The sequence below is a fragment of the Lolium perenne genome, chromosome 1, assembly GCF_019359855.2.
Source record: "Lolium perenne isolate Kyuss_39 chromosome 1, Kyuss_2.0, whole genome shotgun sequence".
Taxonomy (NCBI): Eukaryota; Viridiplantae; Streptophyta; class Magnoliopsida; order Poales; family Poaceae; genus Lolium; species Lolium perenne.
This window is the reverse complement of record NC_067244.2, coordinates 31,916,845-31,925,732: the sequence shown is the minus strand read 5'-3', so window position 1 is coordinate 31,925,732 and position 8,888 is coordinate 31,916,845. Positions and strand designations below refer to the sequence as shown.

The 8,888-nt window shown below is 39.3% G+C and overlaps 1 long non-coding RNA gene across 3 annotated transcripts; it reads left to right on the top strand.

Moving 5' to 3' along the window:
* Window positions 1-5,107: 5,107 nt before the first annotated feature.
* On the top strand, window positions 5,108-8,068 carry LOC127345549 (uncharacterized). 3 transcript variants are annotated; one of them, XR_007878745.1, is made up of 4 exons: window positions 5,108-5,247; window positions 6,345-6,451; window positions 6,854-6,962; window positions 7,853-8,068. It is a non-coding gene; the product is annotated as an uncharacterized lncRNA (long non-coding RNA). The 3 variants fall into 3 exon arrangements; XR_007878744.1 differs by having other exon boundaries at window positions 5,146-5,247; window positions 6,333-6,451; XR_007878750.1 differs by lacking the exon at window positions 5,108-5,247 and adding an exon at window positions 5,254-5,777.
* Window positions 8,069-8,888: the final 820 nt, after the last annotated feature.

Here is an 8,888-nt window from a genome sequence, read left to right as displayed (position 1 = left end):
TATAACAATAACTAATTTATTATTGCCTCTTGGGCATATCTCCAACAGTTCTCCCCCGAGGACGAGGGCTTTACCGGTAGCTATGTGGTCTATCTATCTCTCCATGTATGATCTTTATGTGATCATGAGCTCTGTAATCTAGTTGAATATGTAGATGTTATGCTTCAACTATTATGCTACTAAAGTGGTTTTATTATGTGATCTTCGGGGACATCTTGTCCAACGGTGTGAAGGTGACAGTGTGCACACCATGTTTGTTTCTTAAGCTTAATTTACAGAAACAGTTATGAATTGTGGTGTCTAGTGATTACCATCTTTGTATGCTCAAAGTGACAACGTGGGGTGTCCATTGATTGGGAATGCGAACTTTAAGGAATGCTTATGCAGCCCTACATAATGAACTTGTGTTTATTATCAAACCGGAGAGTGGTTCAGGGTAGCATAGTGAAGTGACAATATCTATGTATTCAATTATGGTATCATTGTTGAGAGTGTCCACTAGTGAAAGTATGATCCCTAGGCCTTGTTTCTAAGCATCGAAACATCATTTACAACCAGCTCTGCTACATGTTTGCTTGCTGCCATTTTTATTTCAAATTGCAATTACTACTTACAATCATCCATATCACTTGTATTTCACTATCTCTTCGCCGAACTAGTGCACCTATATACCTAACAACTGTATTGGGTGTGTTGGGGACACACGAGACTTCTTGTATCGTAATTGTAAGGTTGCTTGAGAGGGATATCTTTGACCTCTACCTCCCTGAGTTCGATAAACCTTGGGTGATCCACTTAAGGGAAACTTGCTGCTGTTCTACAAACCTCTGCACTTGCAGGCCCAACACTGTCTACAAGAATAGAAGCGTGCGTAGACATCACGTCTACATCTTCCATGAATATTCGATGAGCGGCTATTGAGGGGCTGATCCCTTTAAAATTATACAAAGAATACCCAAAGGCCTTACGATGCATTTTAAGTAGCATCATTAACTTCTCTTCCCCCTTCTGAAAAGTTAGTGCTTACAATAACTGGATATCTATTTGTCTCATCTAAAAATTATATTTTAAATCTATAGGAAGATATTTTAGGTATTTCATATCTCTCATTAGTTGAGGTATCAGCTAAAGGGAGAGATTCCATATATTTCTCAATATCGTTTTGGCTTGATCCTATAATATTATCTTTATTTCCATGTAAATTTACCTCTAAATTATCTTCAGGAGTATTAAAAAGTATTGCGGAAAGAGTAGCAATATCAACTTCCTTCTCAATCTTGTTTTTCAACAATTGGTTTATGAGTGAACTTCGCGAAATGGAAACTCATCACTTCCTCCCCAAACTTATGAGAGATGGTTTCTTTCCTGCAATCAATATTAGCTCCTGCGGTGTTTAAGAAGGTCCTTCCAAAAATGATTGGACAATGAGAATCAACTGAATTTCAATGACAACGAAATTAATGGGATAAGTGTAGGGTCCTATTGTAATAGGTACATCTTTTATTACTCCGATAGGAACTCTAAGAGTCTTATCAGCTAGCATTATTGTCATATCTGTGTCTTCTAATTGTGAATGGCGGGATACCAAAATAAAATCTATAGGGAATAACATTAATGGCTATTCCAATATCACAGAGTCCATAATAAGAGGATCCATGAAAAGTGCAAGGTAAAACAGGTTTGCCCGCACTTTTTTTCTTTAACCATACCTTCTACAAACTGTGAGGCTTTGGAGTCGAGGTCAACTATGTTACAGTGTGCAAAAATAGCTAAAATACCTTCCCATGTTACCTCACTTTCTCCATTTTTAGCTTCATGAGTAGGTTCCTCATTACTAATTTTTAACTCTTGTGCTCTTACCTTTCTTACCTCCTCTTCCTTTTGTTCTGCAAGAAGTTGAGCTCGAATGTGCCTTGCCGCTGTCATTGGGAAAGGTAGCGGCTCGTTGTAAGACATCCTTTCCATTGGTACCACTTTGGGTACTTCAGCTTCAACTTGCGTTGCTTCAACAAGTTGAGGTGGCGGAGTGTAATGGAGCCCTTTTTTCTTTGGTAATGCTTCAAGAACATCTAATACCATAACATCATCAAGATTAAGCTTATTAGTTGTTTCTTTTAGTTGCCCGGTGTTTTTATAAGAATTTAGACAATCATATTCAATTTATATTTCTCCCTCACTTCCTAGATCAAAGCCCCATGATACTATATTTCTGTGAACTTGGTCTAGACGTATCCAAGCTTGCTCGGCTGTGAGTTCCATAAAAGATCCACCGGATAACAAATCTAATTCTCTTTTATTATCTTGTCTTGTCCTCCATAAAAGACATGTAAAATATACCAAGGTGGTAAATCATGATGGGGACATTTTTGAATAGTACTTTTGAATCTAAGATAGGCTCTCATTAAGCTTTCACTGCGGCGATCCTTGAAATTAGTTATATCCCTTCTCGCTTCCGTGGATTTAACTTTGGGATAGAACCGAAATATAAATTACTTCTTAAGATTCTCCCAAGTATCAATATTTTCTGCAGGGCAAGTTCTATACCAAGATAATGCAGTGTTGGTTAGAGATTGACTAAACAATTAAAGCTTAAGTTCATCATCAGTGTAGTTTTTCAATTTTATTGTCCAACACAACTCAGTAAAAGAATGCAAATGACTGTAAGGATCCTCATCAGAATCATCTCCTGCAAAATTATTCTCCTTCATAATATAAATAAAACATGGATGAATATAATATTCAATGCCACTCCCATTGGGGAATTCCTTAACGAACCTTCGGTTGAATCTTCCGAGATATTCAGCTGCATGAAACTTATTCATAAGCCCGAGAGCAGCCATGGTATTGTCTGAAACTATCAAACAACTTTAGTAAAAAACATAATAGATAAGCAACTAAGAACAAAGACCAAAAGCGCTGAGCTCCCTGGCAACGATGCTAGAAAATAGCTTGATAACTGCAAGATCACATATCAGTTATAGCTAGTTTCGAAATAAGAGTATCGAACCACGATGAGCTACTAGTTAGGGTCTTAATGCCCCTTGCTACTTTCTACTAAAGATTACTTAATAATTGTTTTCTAATCTCAAAATGATTAAAGGGGGTTTTGTAAATGGTTGCAGGAAAAGTAAATAAAACAATAAAAACCTTGTAAGGAAAAGGTTGAAACTTAATAAGACAAAGTGTTCTCAGGGATTATCGGATCCATCTCTAGCACTAGGACTCATGTTAATTAAGATAAAATATAGCTTTAAGCATGTTGTCTATGGGAGAGCTCTATAATAAGATGCGCCCAGAAAGCTACCGATCATCGCATCTCTAAATAACCACATCATCTAGCCTGCTGCAGCCACATATGGACTAGTGCTATTAAGGGGTGTACCCCATGATCATAGATATGAGATTTGTGAGTCCCTCTTATCCCCATCATTCATGTGTCAAAGCGTTGATATGGTAATATCACTTCCCGCCTTTCACTTTACCATACTTCAAAGGCTAGTTCCCTCTTGAGACCAATAGGCAATATTACATGGTGCACAACATGTAATAACAAGAGAGAAAACACTACAGGAAATCCGGTCTATTGCAACAATTTTTATTGCTACAACCACATTACGTTGCAACAAAATGAAATATTGCCACCAATTTCACTTTTGTGGTAATAGGCCCCACATACTACCACGTTTTAGTTTTGTCGTGATAAGTACATGTTTTGTTGCAATATAGGTCGTATATTGCAACAATATGCATGGATGTTGCACTATGTCCACGATAATGCGACAACCAAATTTCATTGCGCCTGTTATTCATTTTGTTGCGATAGAAACTAGGTCTCGCAACAAAATATACATCCATGGTAATATTCATACATATATTGCAACAACTGTGTCACGTTGCGGTAGGCACAAATATTGTGGCAAAAATTGGCCACCTATTGCAACAAATCACACATTGGTTGTAATAGCGCATATCTTTCGCCTCAATTTCACTGTGTTGCAATAACTATTGTTCACTACGACAAGTTTTGTATCTGTGGCAATATGCAGAGCATATTACAACAACCCACTATTGTTGCCATAATGAACAAGATATTGCAACAATATTCCTATGTCAACGGTAGGCTTTCACATGGGCCACCTGGGCTATGGCTCCTGGATCCGGCAGAGGCCATGGCATCTTGGCGCTTCCTTGATTCGTATTGTGTCAATCAGCCAACAGATACGACACATTGATGGGCTCCATCCGCATGCCCTCCTCTGAATCCTTTGAATCCGCCGTCGATGAGGAACATGCGAGTGTGTTAGCGCTTCCAAGATCCGGCCTTCCTCAGTCCACCAATGAATACGTCTTCTTGGCCCTCCTCAGAATCTTCTGAATCTGTCGGCGATGAGGATTCGGCAAAAGCGTGTTGGCACTTCGTTGATCCGGCCGCGACGTGCTAGGAAATCTTATTCTTTTTTTCTTGGAGTGTTGGCCCATCTTCTTCCTCCTACTCTCTGACTCACTCCAAAAATCGTCAGGCGGCCCCAAAGTGTTCTGACATATTACCTATAGCCACGGGTAGGGTTATTGTTGGGGCATAGGTTAAATAGATGAGATGGGTAAATGGTGGCGAGGGTGGCATGAGATTTTTTCGATGAGTGTAGCACACACCACCTCCATTACCCTCGTCGGCTTGGCTGGATAGTTATTCTTGTGTGGACTGCATACTCTTCCCGCCATCACAACCGGCATGTTCGATTGGCAACGACGTGGATATCTATCTCGGCCAATTTGCGAAATAGCCTTTTACAAAGAATTTTAGTACTGCCTCCGGTTCATATTAATTGACTTTAATATGTATGTATATATCCATATTGAATTCAATTAATATGAATCGGAGGGAGTAATAATATTTTCAGAAGCAGATATATTCCATATATTTTCTAAATTATTCCATTATTATGAACGATCATTTAAAATAAATACAGTTCAAACAAATAATTAAGCACGTATAAAGATGTATTTTCTTCCTTCCACCTAAACCCTCCCGCTAACCTTCAATTATTTTGTAACTTCCCACCAAATTTTGGTCCTGTATTGCGCCATAATTTTGTAACCTCCCGCTAAACCCCATTATAATAAGTAGTACTTTTGATTATTTCTCATAAGCAAATCGTGAGATCGGATCTGAGAGCTGCCTCGTTCGTCCGTCCTCACGGCGTCATGACGGCGCCGTCGAATCTCTCGAACACACCGGAGTCACAGGTAATTCCTTCTCCTCCTCACCGCTTTTTGTTCCCCTTCCCCTGCTCTCACGCGAGGCGAAAAGGGAAGCGACCAAACTCCCCGTCGACCGTCGTCCTCCGGCCGGCCGGCCCATCGATCCCTTTCAGCGCTGCGCCCCCTTTCCATCGTAGAATTGACCGCAGTCCTCAATCCATGTTCTCGCCTCTGGCATGCGCTCTGTATCTCACCTATACGAGGTGTGATTTCTCTCCTTCACATCATCGTGATGCCTCCTTCCCGATCTGCCGATATGGTGCTCCGATCTAGCCGCCGTCATGCTCTATGGCCTGCTGAAGATTGATCTATGAAGAATCCGTTTCTGCATATGAAGGGGCTCTCCACTTCATATTGGTTATGCGGCCGCACGGCAGCGGTCGTCTATCTCGAAGCCAACTTCGCTCAGCCATCCGTCTGTCACACCAGTCTCTCGCTGATCTGCTCCCAAGAACAGTTTCTCCTGTTTGAAGTCAGACAATATGCTGTTTTTGATCGAAAAAGTCCAAAACCGGGTAAGAATATGGCAATCACTCATCGTCTCATCGTGTGATCGCTGGATTCTTGCTAGCTGCCTCCACCAATACTACCACCTCTTATTGAACCATGACCATCCAATGGTGCTTTGCTGCACGAGGCGTCCAGCCTTTTTTTGTTTTAGTTTAGAAACAGTGAGTGCTTCTTGCTATGTGTCAGTGGAGCATTAATTATTTAATCTTGAAGCTTAGTGTGAACAAAAAAATTCTTGGTGCCCATGAGAATATTATCTTCTACCTTCATACAGTAGTCTAAACCTTAGACAACCAGATGTAATAAGCGTTTTCCAGTGATTATTTTGGCTGCAACTACATATCATATTTGTAAAGCTAATGGCACTATGGCAGCCCTGGGTCTTCAAGGGGTTAACCCAAAACTCCACTTTGTATTGAGCTACATGGCAGTAGTTGGCCATATTTACAGTCCTTTCCTACTGCTCCAATTGGTTGTAGATTTTTCACTTGGGAAGGATTCTGATTGGCATATATCTTGAGATTTTGGATGCTGATGCTGAAATTATTTTTCTGTCGGAGGACTTGGTGCAGATTCAAGAACAAAGCCATTGAAGTTCAGGATAGAATTATGTTGGAGGACTTGGTGTGATAGCTGACGTGACCAGATTCTGGATCTTCAGCTATGTGGTGAGACAGTGGTACGTTCGCCCCAAATAAATAAGAACATCTTTTCCACAAATCTATTCTTTAAGCATGAATTTTTCATAAATTTTTTTGGGTTACGTAATGGAAGTCAATTCAATGTTAACTGGTAATGTTTTTCATGCTGGAATCGAACTTTGCATTCCATGCTTAAAGAATATGAAATATTCCGGAATTATTGAATTTTTCACTTACAAGTGGATAATTTTTTTATCTTTGTTTGCATGTTACCATTGTCAGTATATCCAATGCTTCGAGTATGTCTTCTCCAGTAAAGTTGCATATTTCATTTTTATAATTTGATCAATTATGACAAACACTAAATATATTTTGAAGCTAGCCTGTGGATACACGGGTTGATGACTAGTTGACTCTAATTTTGTGATTACCTACACAAGGGTACAATGACAAACTCAACGCAAGACCGTGCTGGTGGGACACCACTAACGTGACACTAAGTGCAAGCTTAAGAGGAAATATATGATTCACATTACTCCATTCTGCAAGGTACACCACTTCCTTACTTCTTAATCACTATTCTCAATGGTTGCACATTGATAATGCCAAGTCCATTAATTGTTCTTGTATTCAGTAAAAAAGGATCTGTTCTCGTAACAAGGATTATAAGTATAACAACATACAAAGTCCACTAAAAATTGTAGCATGCGTATTCTTTATTCAAGGTATATATATAATTCCTCATTCTTTTTTTCTTGCAAATCTAGCATTACACACATGTAGGTGACACTAGCTGAATATTGGTTTGTAGTTGATTATCAGTAGGTGGGTCAATTTTGTTCTGCGTGATTAACACTTGTACACATTGGCGGAGCTATGTAGGGGCAAAACCTTGCCATGGCCTCCCAGTTTTTTGCCAAAAAAAAAAACTATACTAGTACATGAATTAATCGAGATGCTCAGCTTCAGTTTCCCTTCAGTTGTAGCAAGGCAACACCAGCACGTGTATCTTTTTCTTTGCCAAATTGTTAAGATTGGATAGTTTTAAAAAAACTCTTGCGCCTCTCGATTAGGCTTTAACAGCAGCAACACACTTATGATATTTTGTGCTATTCTTTAATTTTTCCCGCCCATATATTTGTTTGTAGCTCTGCCTCTGCTTGTACACCCACAACTAGATTAGTATCCCATGCTATGATCTATAAAACTTACACAGTTGTTTTGTTTCAAATTGGTTGCATAGTAGTTCAACTAGCCTCATTTTATGCGTCAGTATTCTGCATGCCATGTATTGGACTATCATGCTAATACTTTTCAAATACTGATGATCTCTAGAAACTATATTATTGTATTGACATGTGTCCAGATTGCCTTCAATGCTCCTATTATATTCGACTCATTAACTTGAGCTAAATAGTTTCTTGATTTCTTGATTGCAGGAAACAAAAACTTAACTGGACTGGAATATACTTCACGAACGTCTTTGCGTTTGATTAGGATGGCACATTCACTATGTAAACGATTGCTAAATTATATTTCAGTCTCATTTTAAGGATATTTGTGATGAGATCTATGATATTTTATGAATCTACATCATATACTTGTGGTTTGAATAATATAATTGAATGGATGTACTATTTTTTTTGTTGCAATAATCTATTACCACAACCTAGTTTCGGTTGCAACTCTTTGACGCCACCAGATTCAGTTTTGTTGAAATAGCCCTTCCGCCACGAAATGTTTGTATTGTCGCAATAGTTACTCGCCACATATATTTTCGCCGTTGTGATAACCATTTGTTGCCACCAAATTCAGCCCATAGAGGGTTCACGGCGAAAGAGGTATGCCCACGAAAACAAGTGTCGTTGGAATAGGCTATCGCCACGAATGTCTATCGCGACGAATGGCCAATTTCCACGATATTGATGCATGTTGCATTAAGATATCCCCACAAACCAAATTGTGGCGACAAGCGCGTGTTTCGACGATAAAAAAATGTGGCAACTTGTCACAACGTCGTTGCAATAGCATAGTTTTCTTGCCACATTTTGTTTTTTGTGGCAATAACCTATTACCATGCGACTTTTCGCAACGCTTGGCAACGCAAGTCATGTCGTGGCAGTAGGTACCTATTGCAACGATTGAGCACTTATTGCCACGAATACTGTTGTTGCAATAGACCTGATTTCTTGTAGTGAAAATAACACACATTAATACTTAAAACCATAGATCATCTTAGACTCATCTCATATTGATGCTAGGGTTTCTCCATCTCCCCAAGAACTAAAAGGACTACTCACACATGGAGACAATAAAGAACATCGTCATAATATTGTGGAAGGAATTAAAGGAATGGAACGAATTCGAAAGCAAATCCGCAATAGCAATTAAGATTACAACTATGGTTGGAGGATGATGACGATGGAGGAGCAACGGTTGATGATGATGAAGGGGATGATGTCTTGTCCTCCGAGG